Raw genomic sequence first — 15,333 nt, 5'->3', positions numbered from 1 at the left:
GAATTTTATGTTTTGGTACAAATTCCGATAATCTAACAAATTTTTTTACTACTTGTATACTAACGATTTGACTTGCGTGCGGGATGTATGGTTGTCAGCGAAACAGAAAGATACCGGGTTCAAATCCTGGATAATATAGTGTCCATGAGAGAGTGGTGAACAAATCTGCCCTCCAGAAGTTCGAATGACGAAAGTCAACATCTGGGTTGCCATTAGAAAATGCCAACGATTTTTCTAACTATTACATTTTTTATAATCTTAAAAATAATACCAAAACATATTTTTGCTTTTACTTAGTCAGGAAAAAATGCAAGTGGGACAATTGTGTCCCATCTGAGACAAAGAGTTGAATTATTGCGTAAAACTTCAATAAATAGTGTAAGTTGTTATTTTCAATTATATTAATTAAAAAAGTTCCGATGGGATACTTTGTTCCGTTTGAAAACTATATGGAAATAATATTAGTGGGACAACAGCCGCAGGACCCGCCGGTGCATAATAGGCAAAGATAACAACTGATAATGAACGCACCATATCTGGATTATAATTGCTTCTACAAACATGACATAAAGTGCACTGCATTTCATCGACATACTTGTTCCTTCTTTAATCCCGGATTTTATTTTATTTTTAAAAGTTTCGATGTGTACTTTGTTCCGTTTCAATTTTATATAGAAATAAAATTAGTGGGACAACAGCCGCCGGTCCCGCCGGTACATAATAGGCAAAGATAACAACTGATAATGAACGCACCATATCTGGATTATAATTGCTTCTACAAACATGACATAAAGTGCACTGCATTTCATCGACATACTTGTTCCATCTTTAATCCCGGAGTTTATTTTTGAAAAAAAGTTCCGATGTGATACTTTGTTCCGTTTCAATACTATACGGAAATAATATTAGTGGGACAACAGACGCCGGTCCCGCCGGTACATGATAGGCTAAGATAACAACTGATAATGATATCAGGATTACAATTGCTAACATGACTAAAGTACCCTGCATTTCATAGACATTCTTGTTCCATCTTTAATACCGTATTTTATTTTTGAAAAATGTTATTTGCATAATATGCATTTGAAAAGTAGTAAAAATAAAAAAATAGCTCAATAAATAGAAGTATTTTAAAGCTTTGTAGCAGCATCAAGAGGTAGCTAAGCAGGCGATGAGCTATTTAAAGAGCAAGTATGTTTTTACTTTTTTAGTTAGTTATTAATAAATAGATATTTTATTTTACTTTCTTCTCTGCATTAACGACATATTATAACAGTATACAATAAACCAGCAACAATATACAGTTTAAAAGTATATCATTGTTTAAGACATCAAAATAAAATAATGGAGTTATAATTGGAAAAAAAAGCTAACGAAGTTCAAAAATACTTAATTATTAATTTAGTAAACATACTCAAGCTACATAACGCTTCAAATTATAGATAGCGCATATTCAAGTTTAACATAAACTTATGTAGGATTAATTACCAAAACATTAATTAATATTCTTTTAACCAAAATCTGATAAGTATGTATCTTAGCTCCATGTTATTCTAATCTGAAAACACAGCATATTTCGATTTAGCATAATAATTACGCCAACATTCTTTTCATCAAACTATAAATTTCGCTTCATTTTAAATTAATAAACAGCAAAACATGATTAAGATTTTAAAAATCTCATAGATAAATAAGGTCACTTTAAAACCTCATAATTAGGTTCCCTTTTTAAATTTTCTTATCAATTTAGAAATGTAATAAAATTACTGGATATTAATTTAGGAAGAAATTATCTACGAAGCAATTCTCAAAGCAAACGATAATTTCCAATCTGGATAATGGCGCGCAGAAGAGATTTAACACTTTTTAACTAGGGGAAAATTTTCTAAAAAAGACAGACAACGCTAAAAACTTTCTTAAATATATATCTTTCAAGGTAAAAATTAGTATGGACCATTTTTACCCCAGGAGAAAAACTGCAGAAAGAAGATAAAAGGAAATAACCATCTTTATCTTTTACAGCACTGGCTCTAACTTATCACAGGGAAAAGAAGGAAAATAATTAACAAAACTAGATAAGGAAACTATAAACTCCTGAAATATTTATTTATTATAATAAAAGTTTCTCCTGGGAGAAGGCAATAAATTATTATTAAACAAAACTATTAATATATTATTAAACAAAACTTTTTTCATTTTTCAAACTCCATAACAATAACTATAAAAAATTGCACCAAAACTTCAAAATACCGTAAGCAAACAAAATAAAACAATCAATAATTTGAATAAAATCTGACCAACATATAGAATAATTTTAATTATTAATTTGAAAGACATCTTAAATTCACAGGGTTTGACACGAGCTTAATATACATTATTAATTAAGAAAAAATTAATTAATATTCTTCTGACCGAAAAGCAAAAATTTTACATTATTTCATCTTAGAACAGTATTTTCATTTTTAGCATAATTATTTACTAATCATACTTTCTACAAAACGATAAATTTCGTTCCCTTGTTTATCAAAGAACGAATAAACAAAATTAATATTACGAAAGTTTCCTAAATAACTAATGTTACGTTAAAACTTTAAAAAAAAACCTCACAATTAGGTTCCCTTTTTGATATTTCCTTATCACCTTCTAAATTAAATGAAAATACTGGATATTAATTTTTTTTAAAGAACAATCTAAACAATAATTTAAGCAAGCGATAATTTTAAAAACTGGATAATGGCGAGCAGAAAAAAGAGATACAGAACTTTTTAAGCAGCTAAGGGAGAGAATTTTCCAAATGAGATAGACGACGTTAAAAACTATTCCAAGATAGGCATCTTTCAAGGTAAAAATTAGCACGAACCATTCTTACCCCCAGGAGTAAAAACTGCACAAAAAGGATAAAGGGAAATAATCATCTTTATCTTGTACAGCACAGGCTCCAACTTAACACGGAGGAAAATAAAGAGAAGAATTAACAAAATTTAGCAAGGGGAAACTACAAACACTGAAGTTGGTATTTATTATTACAAAAGCTGCTCCGAAAGTGGAGGAGGGGTGGTGGGATTAACATCACGATGGTAAATTCCTATCTCCACAGTCTATTAGGAATTGTAGTTCCTTAATAGCGATGCAGAGAGATATATAAAAAAATTAAGTAAAAGGTAAGACGTAGATGGCAAGGGCGATGATGCCCTAATTGTCTATCTGTCGGTCGCTCTATGAGCTGGAAAAGTTACTGGTGGAGGTATGATGGTGTGGAGGGTCCGGCATTTGTTGTTCACGCTCTTATAACGCCCATCATCATTAGCAGATTGTTGGTTTATCCATTCTCAAAGTAGATGGGGGTATTTTTAGTTTTTAATTTGAAATTTGGTGAGAAATGCGTGCATGGCCGGGATGGAGAAGGCGAATTTGAATGATAGTGGAAATTATAATTTTTGGGGTAAAAAACTTCGTTAGATTTTTAAATTATAGTTTAGTATCGGAGAGTTATGTCTGGGGGAGACGTAATTAACACTTGGGTAAATTTTTTTTTTGGGGGGGGGGAAGGTTCAAGGCATTTTGAAGACGAGTTTGTTGATCTGTTGTCTCTAAAATTGTGCGATAAAAAAGCAATTATTGTCAACAAGAATTGTATTGAAAGAAAATGCTTCTGGTAATTTGAAATATATATTTTTGCAAAGCAGTTTGTGTTATTCGTATGTTGCGTAAACAATAATCATAATAGTTTGATCGAAACTAATTGCCCATATGAAATATTAATAACAAGGCATACCTTTGATTAGAATTAAATAGATAATAGTTTGTAATGTTTAGTATGTAACGATACTTACAGTACGGAGTATGTAATGAGGTATCCCAAGTCAAAATTTTTGATGGTTTTTCATTGACGGACCAACATAATCTTGATGGTTACCATCAATAATTCCCTCATGAACTATTATATTTTTGTTGGTAACCAGAATATATAACCATCACTCCAATGTAGGAATTCGAACTGAAGTTTATGATGGTTCAACATAAGAATAGCAACTTCTTTTGATGGTTTTTTCATGTTAAACCATCAGAAATTTCCATCATAGTTTCCTATTTATCAAATGTTGGAACGATCATAAACAACTATCATCCCAATGTAAGAATTCTGACTGATTTATCATGGACCAACATAAAAAACTCCAATTTGTTTTGATGATATATTCCTGAGAACCAGCAAGAATTTCCATTCAACTATCATGAAAATGTATAGTTGGAACCATCATGGACCATCAAGGATCCTCATGGATCGTTGCTCCATGAGAATCAAACTTCTCTTGATGGTTAACCATCATAGTATTAAAGTTGCATTTTCCATCATGGAATGATGGAAGTTTATGTGCATATCAAAAACCATGAACACATAATAGAAAATGTTGAATGATAGTGACCATCATGAATTCTTTGAAGCTGATTAAACTTTAAAACTGGAGAAATTTGTAATATTTCGCATAGTTTCAATTTCAATGTTATTACAATTTAGTTAAATTATTTGCATAAAATGTTTTACGTTGTTACATATTTATTGAGTTGTGATGTTTTACATTTGTAATTGTAAACTGTATCACTTCTTCAGAACTTTTAAACTGTATCACTTTATTTCAGAGACAAAAATGTAGATGATAGGTTTTCCTTATCCAAAAGCCTCTGGCTTCTAATAAACTCGTAGTGTGAGGTATCTAGTGAAATGTATCTTAGAAGAAAAGTATATAACAAGATAGACTTTTAATTTGAGGGACGTTAAGAAATATACCAGTGTGATGTATGTAACAAGATATACAACAAGGAAAACAAATGTAATAGCATTTCCTGGCTATATAAGTATGGAAGTAAGTCACGATATTTTAACGCATGTACCAATGCCCTTATATAGCCAGTTGAACAATAATTAATAATTTTAATTTTAGTTTAGTATGTTTTCAACATTTTCTTTTTCCTTAGCATATTTCATAAATGAAAATTATAGAAGGAATAGTTTAACTTTTAATATTTTTGACATTCTGTATAAATAAATTCTAAAAATCATATACGATTACAATAAGATAGAATAGTTTCACTTTTGACATTTCTCACAACGTGTGAGAATGCTAGTCATAGATATAAATAACATAAACTTTTTCGACAACGAGAAAGAATTTTTTCACTTCTGACATTTTTCACTGAGTAATAGAATGCTAGTCATAGACATAAATAGCTAGTTTATTATCTCATAGATATAATAAACTCTTTCTTCAATATATAATGGTTTCACATATGACATTTTTCACAGAGTAATAGAATTCTAGTCATAGATATAAATAGCATAACCTCTTTCTTTCTATAAGATAGACTAGTTTTACTTTTGACATTTCTCACAGAGTGCGAAAATGCTAGTCATAGATATAACTAGCATAAACTGATTCTTCAGTAGGATAGCATATTTTTACTTTTGACGTTTTTGACAATTTGTACAAATGCAATTCTAACGATCATTTGCAATACCTATAATAACACAAAGATGGATATAGATGTGTAAGATAGAGATTCACTTTGTGATATTGCTTGCAAATACCAGCATATTGTATTTCTTCAAATCTAAACTTACCGGCTCTTAAAAAATAGCCTTATCATGATCTTCTTTTATTGTACTTTGACTATGCGTTCGTCCTTTCAAAGAATGCCTAGACATTATATACAATGGCTAGGTAAATTTTACACAATAATTTTACTGTTAACGTCAGGTGTTCTGTCAAATTTCTAAGTTTATAGAACATTGGCTTCCTATATAATTTCACCAACTACGTCACAAAATGAATAATTATAATTGATTAACACTTATGAGTAATTTAGGAAAATGATTGCGCATTAAAAGCAACAAAAAAAATTCTTATCTTTGTTAGTACAGCTTTTTAACTGAATGTGATTGGCATTGAAATCAGTCCACTGATCTAACATACAACCGTTAATTTTACTCCTTATAAATGAAAAAGCCGTTAATTCAGTTAGCAACAGCTGAATAAAATTGCTTTATGATAATCTCTCATTAACAAACCAGACATGGCTCAGACGGAAGCAGTAATTCATTTATCTTAAGATCACGACTGTCCATTGTAGAACTCGAATTACTTAGTATTGTACAACTGTTTACAATTCATCAATAAAGAAAGAGACAGAGATTCCATATTGCTTTTCATGCATTTTGATGTAACTAAAAAATATTTTCAAATAGGATTCAAATATATTGTGTGAACAGTAACATCAGTATGTATTTATGAAAAGTTCTTGAAAAACTAATGAGTAAAAGTACAAATGCTTGAAATTGAATTAAATAGTTGAAAGGGAAATTTATAGAGTTATAGTTTATTTTTTAAAGTATCGCGATTAAAAAAAGTATACATACTTTTTTAATACTTTTAGAAAACTTAAAAATAGATATTTATAAACTCTTGGTAAGCAATAATTTTTTAATTGCGTTGCCTTATTATTATATACATGACTTTAGCGTTTTTTTTATTTTTAAATCGAGCAAAATAAAGATTTATGAACAAGTTTGGTGCATATTCAATGCAACTAAAAATACTTTTTAAATCAATATTTAAAATATTTGATCTTTTTCTTCATTTCAACAAAGAATCATAGCTTAACACACTGACGGTTTAACTATTAAAATAACACTTGAAATGTCTAATTTTAAACTACAGTTTTCACTGTGCAGCAAAACCGGTTTTTCCATGCTATTATATAGGAAAATAGTGCTTTGAGGAAAAACATTCTCCTAATTTTACCCATTTGCTAAACGGTCAGAGGGTCAAAACACATATGGTTCAACATTCCATGACATTATTTTATTTTGCAATGAGAAATAGAGCATGGACAAATGTACTTGAATATTGTAACATTTATTGTGTCTATGGTTCTTTGGGTTTACTCTTTCTCTTTGAATTTAATTTCAAAGGAAGTATACAATAAAAATTTTAAAAATATTAAAAAAGCATTTAGGAACAGTCTGATCAACGTAAGATTGGTTTTGCTACAATTATAGAAATTTGAGTTTAAATTAAGCTTAATTCGTTTATAATGAGTGAAAGTGACCACAATATTCGCTCGCTCTAATTGCACTGAGAGAAAAACATGGTCAATACTACCAGAATGTGGTCAAATTTACTTTGTTTCTGATTCTGGGGGAACAGCAAAAAGCTCGGTATTATTTACCGAAGCGCTTCGGTAATGATTTTGGAATAATTAACAAAATATAGTTTTATTATATGTGATTTTATCTGTGATTTATCGTGATACGCTTAAGTTTATTTTTCCTTTCTATGTTTTCTGCTAAATATGTGGAAATGAGAATGATAATTTTGAAAACCAGAATTTCAGGCAAATTGTCTCTTTTAAATCCAAGTAATCGATCATTTTATTACAATTTATATTTAAATAAAAAATCTTAAATAAAATTATAATAAATATATATTTTATTTAAAAATGATCTCCTTTTTAAAAAAAATAAAAAGATGAATGATAGTGCACCACGGGGGTTGGCGAGTGGAGCAAGCAGGGGTTGAGCCTCCTAGTGTATTAAATAATAGATGTCTTACTTTAAAATTATGCAATAAAAATTTTTATTGTTTTTAAAAAAAAGTGTCTCGAAAAATCTGTTTAGAAAAATAACTAATTATGAAAAAAATACTGTTAATGTCGATATACGCAAGAATAAAAAAAAGCTTCCATAGTTAAAATAATTCTGAAAAATCACTTACGCAGCTTTACTATCATCCGCAGTACGCCCCCCATGTCAACACCTCATCACGGCCGATTTGGCGAAAGGAAAAAAAAAACATAAATAAAAAATATTGCCAACAAAACAAACATAAAAATCCTTACGCATAAAAAAAAAATATTCGTTAAAGAGGAGAACAAAGAAAAACTGAAGAACAAAAAAAAACAAAAAAATCATGCTTAACTTCTCAAACCCAACGCAAAACGTGCTAAGCGCATTCCCGACCTGTAAAAAAGTATCTCTTATTACGAAAGTTGGAGCAATAACAATAAGAGGCAAGAAAATAATGGATAAAAAATAAATTACTGAAAACTGCCGGTCGCCGGCACCCACCCCTCTAATAAGAGAAGGGGGCTGTTCACCCCCACCCCATTTTTGAGCCGGATCCTTGTTCGCGTTAATATAAGCCCACAGATGGCGTGATTGACAGCGGGCCACGGTAATTATCGGCGCCACAAACAAAACAAAAGGGCTTCTTAAGACCGTCATTAGGGCCTTCGTGGGGCCCCAGCGCCCTTTGGGCCCCACCCTCATGCTTTAGAGAAAGGGATAGCTCCCCCCCCCTCTGCCAGACAGGTGTGTGAAAAAACGTGCGCGTACGCAACGTTTTTCGCTTGCGTCATTTAGCTAATTACTGTTTACGTTAGCTTTCTGGATTTCGTTTGTATTATTTTCTTGGGGTTAATTATCGCAAATTTTCTTTGTGTTTTTAGATCGTGGTAGGCTTATTTGGAAGTACTGAGAATTGAAAAGTACATTTTAATAAAAAACAATCTGGTTTTAAAGCTGGCCTAATGTATAACAATTGAATAAAATCTTGAACTTTAATGATATCAAGCATAAAGATTTTTTTATTTATATTTTGATAGTAATTGAAATTCATTTGAAAAATTTTCTTAAAAATAAAGAAGAAGAAGAAAACTGAAGTATTATGATATTTAATTTGTGACCTATTTTTAAGGTCTCGTTTATTGATTTATTCAATCAAAAAAATAATCACAAAATGATCATTAAATAGTTTTAAATAAATAGCATATTTAAATATCTAAAATCTGAACTGAGAAAAGTGGTTTAAAAATGTAGTATTTAGAATACTGTTTACAAGTACAGGAAAACTCATTTATTCAGAACTAATTAGTAACTTCAACTTTAAACTTCTATTTAACTTATTTATTTTTATTATGAAAAATTATTTATCAGAAACATGCTAAAAAAAAAACTTGCAAGTTTTTCAGTATATTTATGGAATTATTTACAACACAACAATTCTTTGACTTGTCTAATTCTATTATAAACTAATAATACTTGTCTAATATATATAATTGTATAATACTTGTCTAAATCTATTTATAAAGAATAGTTTAATATTTGCTAAAAATTAGAAAATAAAAAACCCTTGCATCGATTTTAAATTTTGAATGTTTGTTTCTTACTCTAGACTTTAAAATATCAGTTTTGAGCCATATAAAGCTCCTGAGAGAATTTTGTGGGTCACAAATTATTCCGCAAAATAAAAGTTTGTAGTTTGTTCAAAATTTGAAAATAAAATGTAGGAAACATGAATTTAAAGTTTTCATACAATTTTAACAATACAAGAGGTAATACAAAAATTTAAATAATACAAATTGTAATACAAAAATTTAAAACCGTTTCATTGATGAATGATCAAAATTTACGGAATTAAAAATATTGAGCTCTTTTTTCTCGTTTTAAAATAGTAATTTCAAATCAAATAAGGTCACCTCTATTGTTGAAAATTATATTATATCAATAGTTTGTAGCTTGCGTAAATTTGATAGAAAGAAATATTTCAAAAAAATATGAATGCACAATTATATTTTAGCATTAATAGACGACAGCTTTAATAATATAATTCAAATTCATTTGGATTTTGAAGAATAAATTATTGTTGAATCGTTTTCACGAAATATTGAGTTCTTTTTTCCCCTCCATTTTAAAACAATTAATTTGATGTCAAAGAAGGCATGTTTAGGCTATTTTTATTATGCAACTAAACATGTATTCACTATTTGTTATGCGGGCAAAGTTGAAGTAAAAGATGTAAAATATAGGAATACGGAGTTGTTAATATTTTAACATAACGCTTCATTTAGGAATTACGGACAGCTTTCATTTAGGAATTTGAAATCGGTGGAATTATGCAGAATTAACTATTATTGAATCGTTTACTGAAAGTGAAGAATTCTTTTATCTCATTTTAAGTTATTAATTTCAAATCAAACAAAGCATAACATATCTGGGAATTTTTTGCATTTCAAATTATTTTACATCAGGAGCTGTGTATATTTGATGGTAAAAGATATGAAAGTTGAAATACAGATTTTTTGCACTTTAATACTTGGAGATGACAGCTTTAATGAAAGAATTTAAAATTGTTTGAATTGTAAAGATTGTATAATTATTTTCTAAAGGAGATATCAATCTCCCTCTGAAAATTATTAGATGGGCTATTTCTAAAGGGGATATCAATCTCCTTTATAGAATTATTGGATGAGTTATTTCCAAAGGGAATATCTACCTCCTTTAGAATATTATTAGAAGTGCTTTTTCTAAATGGGGATATCAATCTCCTTAAGGAAATTATTTTATAGGCTATTTCTAAAGAAGATATCAATCTCCTTTAGAAAATTATTATATGCCCTAAACCACAAAAGATCCACGTTATGGGCTTTTATGACTATAATATATACTTTAGAGTCCGCTTGCCGTCAGGCTAACTGTGGGAGGTTCTCGTTTTCTTCCTCTCCATGCAACGCAAATGCGGGTTAGCTACATCAAAAAGTCCTCCACGAAGGCAAAATTTCTCCCAATACTCGATCCAGGAAAATTACAAGGCTACGGAGTTGAACATTAGTAGTCGTAAACTCATAAAATTGGGTAGGCTGTTTGACCCAGATTCGAATCCAAGTAGTGGATGGTTGATATGAATTCTGCACCGACTGCAATGCCGACGTAAAATATCCTCAGTGGTAAACGGATCATGGGTTAGACATCTGGTTAACCGTGGGAGGTTTTCATGAATTTTCCATCTAACGCAAATGCAGGTTAGTTGCATCAAAAAGCCTTCCATGATGGTTAGTTTGTCTACACTTGATCCTCGAGTTCCTTTGCCTTCCGAGGTGAGTTCAAAATTACAAGGTTATGGAGTTTGATATTGGTAGGCGCGAACCCAAAAATTGGGTCGGTTGTTCAACGACGGTTATGAAATAAAATAATATGTGCTTATTATTTAATAAAATTAAATAAATCAATAGTTTTGAAGGGGTTCTTCATTGTTTACCAATGGGCAGATGAATTTTCAATTGGAGTTAGCGTATCTGGACTTAAATTCAATTGCAAAATTATTAAAAACATTATTAATATATATGTGAGATATTTGAATCAATCAATAATACTTTTTATCGTTAGCCAATGAATGAACTCGATCACAGAAGAATTTTTTTCTTACTTGAATTTTCCAACTGGAATTAGCATATCCGGGTCATAAGACTGTTTCATCATTGGGGGACAATTAACACTTATTTGCGGGAAGGCTTGGTTCTCCCTTTTAGAATATTTCTATTTAATAATAATCGTTTGATGGAGAAAATGAAAAGGTTTCGTATTAAATAGGGTGTGTCGAACGCCGCGCTTAATGAGCACTGAAAAAGAATTTAAAGGCGTTCTGTTTAGAGCTTCCTTCGATTTAGTGGTGATTTTCAAAAATCGTGACCAACATCTTGAATGCTGTTTTAGATGTTCAGTATTCGTAGCAAATTTAATTTTTCCGCTTTTGTTTGATAACTCCTTTCACAAACGGTTATTTCTGAAGATAATTTAATTTGCGCAATTTGCGGAACAATATGGGATAAACGTGCCACTTTTTTCCCCCTAGCATTAAAGCAGTGCTGAAATGGAACGAAATTGGTTAATTTAGAAGAAAAATGCTGGAAATAAATATCTCAAAGACTAAACGCGAAAACGCTTATTTATTCTCTAATTTGTTTATAATGTTTTATGCATAATTTTTCATATTGTTATTTTTAAAAAAAAAAACATCACTATTGATTATTAAAAAAGTAATTGACGCACAAAATAAAATGACTATTTAAGTTAACGATTATTCAGAAAATTATAATGCTGCTTTAGTTTAGTGCTACATTATCTATCAAATTAAAGTTTATTTTAATTTCTGATTATTCAAACTACCGTGGTAGTATAAATGGAGATTGTATTAATAGAAATAAGCCTATTAGTGTCAAGACGCCGTAGGCAGGATTAGAATATAGCTCATTTGTGTTAGCAGTAAAAGCTCATCTATTTACTTGATGAATCATGATTCAAGAGGATCTGTGGGGAAAACTATAAGACACTTCTGGAAAAAAGTTTAGTCTAATTACCGACTTTTTTCTTTGAGGAAAACTATAAAACATTTCTAGACAAAAGTTTCTCACTGCTGTGTTTTCTCTTTGGTGAAAACTATACGACTCTTCGAGAAAATGTATGATCTCACTTCTGTATCTTCTCTTTTGTGATGAAAAATATAAGACACTTCTAGAAAAAATTTTGTTCTCACTACTGCGTTTCTTTTATGAAAATAATAAGACTTTTCTAGTAAATAGTTTTTTAGTTGCGTTGTTTTTTTTCGTGTAAACTATAAGACTCTTCTTGAAAAAGTTTAGTCCCATTGCTGTGTTTTCTCTTTGATGAAAACTATAGGACTCTTCTAGAAAATGTTTTGTCCCACTTCTGTGTTTTCTCTTATGTGATGAAAAATATAAGACACTTCTAGAAAAATTTTGTTCTCACTACTAGGGGATCTATGGGGAAAACTATAAGGCTCATCCGGAAAAAAGTTTGGTCCCACTACTGTGTTTTCTCTTTTATGAAAACTATAATACATTTCAAGAAAAAAGCTTTTCAATACTGTGTTTTTTCTTTGATGAAAACTATAAGACTCTTCTTAACAAAGTTTCGTCCCCTTACTGTGTTTTTTTTTCATGATATGAAAACTATAAGAAACTTCTAGAAAAACTACCATGATATCATTTTTAAAACTGTTCGAAACTTCCAGAAAAGCAGTTGATCTTACTACCGTTGCACCAGAGAAAACTATAATACAATTTGAAAAAGAATGTGGACTCATTATTGTGTTATATCTTTTTAATATAAGATTTTTGCTTATTGCAATTTCCCTAAAAAACTTTTAAGTGGAAGGACAAAATAATATTTTAAAACTTCATGATCAAAGATTTTAGAATTTACCCTATTTAACTGTTTGGTTCCTTCAATAAGAAAACCTTTGAAAATATTTTCTCTTAAACTAACCATTTAACTATGAATAGTTTATCATAAGTAGGTCAACTAAATTCACGAAATCTGAAAATTGTGCATATTTACCCAAACAGTCAAAACAATTCGAGTGGTGTCAAATTCTCTGTAGTTGAAAAAGGAGCCAAGCTCTAAAATGTTTCCACTTGCCCCAGTTCAGGCAAATTTTGCATCGATGCAAAATATATTTAGGGCAGTTGCACTATATGAAAACATACGGAGATCACTTATCAAAAAAATAAAATATATATATATCTTGTCATATTTTGCTCAACTTGTGTTTTGTGTGTTTGATGGTAATGAAGTGTAATCGACATCTCAATCGTTTTTCAACTAGATAGGGTGCTTAAATTACCCTCTGTCAGATTACAAAACACATTTTAACTATTTTGTGACCCATACAAAATGAATTACACTGGGTAACAATTTTTTTTATTGCATTTACACAAATACTTGATCTTACCTCATTCGGCTGTGGAGATTTTGAAACAGAAATTAGTTTCGGTCCTAAAGCTGCCGATTTTTTTAAAATGACATTTTTAGTTTTTGTCAAAATATGCAAAATGTGTTATATAAGAGGGGTTAGCTTAAATGTTGCGACAAACTGGCACATTATCTGAATAAAATTGCATCTGAACACATGCCCGGAAATGTCATCAAAAGAGGCTAGCTGCGCTTTTCCTATTATGAACTGTTCAGACCAGCACGAAGGAACAGTTCATAATTGGAAAGCTTCCGTAGCTGCGTATGATGACATTTTCGGGACTGAGTTTCTATGTAGTTTTTATTCTGACTGTGCTCCCTAACTCCCCTAGAAGTTTGCTGCAACATTTATATATAACGTTTTCAAACTTATTCATTTCGACAAAAAATAGATCAAGAAATGTCTTTTAAAAATAATGGTAGCTTGGAGAGAGAAACCGGTTGCAAATGCAAAATCATTGACTTGTTAAATATTCAAGATCTATAAAAAAAGATTTCTAGTAACAGAAGAAAAAAAATAATTCAGTGATATCGATAAACGGAGCTTAATGTCAATTGAAGTTTATAACACTTTTCAATCACCTCGAAAAAGGTTTTTTTCTTAAAAAACCTTTTATTCAAATTTTATTTTCCTTCTAATTTTCTTGTCTAATATCGATATGAAATAGAACCTCATTGGCTTTGATTGAGCGATCACCTTCAAATGACTTGATACAGGTTTTAATCTCAGCGGTGGTTGTTTAATACGAATTCGGCTCCCGGCTTGAACCGAACAGAGTGCCGATGTAAAAAGTGGTAGATGGAACATGAAATAAAATTTCCTTTCTATTGGGCTAACTGTAAGAGGTTTTCCTCCCCATGTAACGTAAAAAAAAGGATATATTTTGAGGATATAATCATGTGAGCTGATAAAAAGATTATATCTTTTATTTTCTAGATTTTTTAAAAACTTTTAAAATTTTTTGTCCTTTTTTTTCGGAAATTTTTTTTCTCCGGTTTTCTTTATTTTAATTTTTATTATTATTTTTCTTCTCCCCCCCCCCCTTTTTTTTNTTTTTCTTTTTTTTTCATTGATCTGTAATTTTTCCCTTGTTTTCTCTACATTTTGAACTTATGAGTTCTATTTACTTGCAGCTTATGCGAAATAAATAAAACTTATTGTTTTTCTTAATTTTCTTCGTGTTTTTTTGTATTTATTTTTTATGCTATATATATATATATATATATATTCTTTTATATTCTTATACAGATATATTGTTTGCTGCTTTCTTTTATCTCAAACTCCTCTTCAATTGCATTTTTAATTTTTAGCAATATAAACGCATAATAAAGAGTAATTTTTATCTTAGGATAATTATTCTTTGTTTGGAAATATCGCATTTACCGTTGTAAAGGAATGCGTCCTGAGGAAAAGCTTTACGTTTTCCATTTCAAAATTTTTTCTACTTTTTTATTTTATTTTATTCTTCTTCTTTGTGTTTATATTTATATATTCAGTGATTAATAACAACTGAAAATGAAGAGAAACATAAAGTAAATGCAAGGAGACAAATCCACTTTGTGGTATTCTTTCCTCAAGTTTTAAGTTAATTAATAAAAATAATTTAAAGAAATACTTATTGAATCTAATTATTTTTCATAATCATTAAGAAATTCAATGAAAAAAAATTCAGACCTATACTTATCGCAAAAATCTATTTAATTCATGACATTACAAGGAACTAAAACCA

The 15,333-nt window shown here is 29.8% G+C and overlaps 1 long non-coding RNA gene across 1 annotated transcript in view; it reads right to left on the bottom strand.

Annotated features, from left to right (window-relative positions):
• The window catches only part of LOC107441404 (uncharacterized), a 265,160-nt gene that overhangs the window by 63,649 nt on the left and 186,178 nt on the right, over positions 1-15,333 (bottom strand). The gene's annotated exons all lie outside the window — the stretch shown is intronic.

The sequence above is a fragment of the Parasteatoda tepidariorum genome, chromosome 4 (assembly GCF_043381705.1).
Source record: "Parasteatoda tepidariorum isolate YZ-2023 chromosome 4, CAS_Ptep_4.0, whole genome shotgun sequence".
NCBI classification, from domain to species: Eukaryota; Metazoa; Arthropoda; class Arachnida; order Araneae; family Theridiidae; genus Parasteatoda; species Parasteatoda tepidariorum.
Note: the sequence above shows the minus strand (reverse complement) of the source record. Positions and strands in the feature narration are given on the sequence as shown.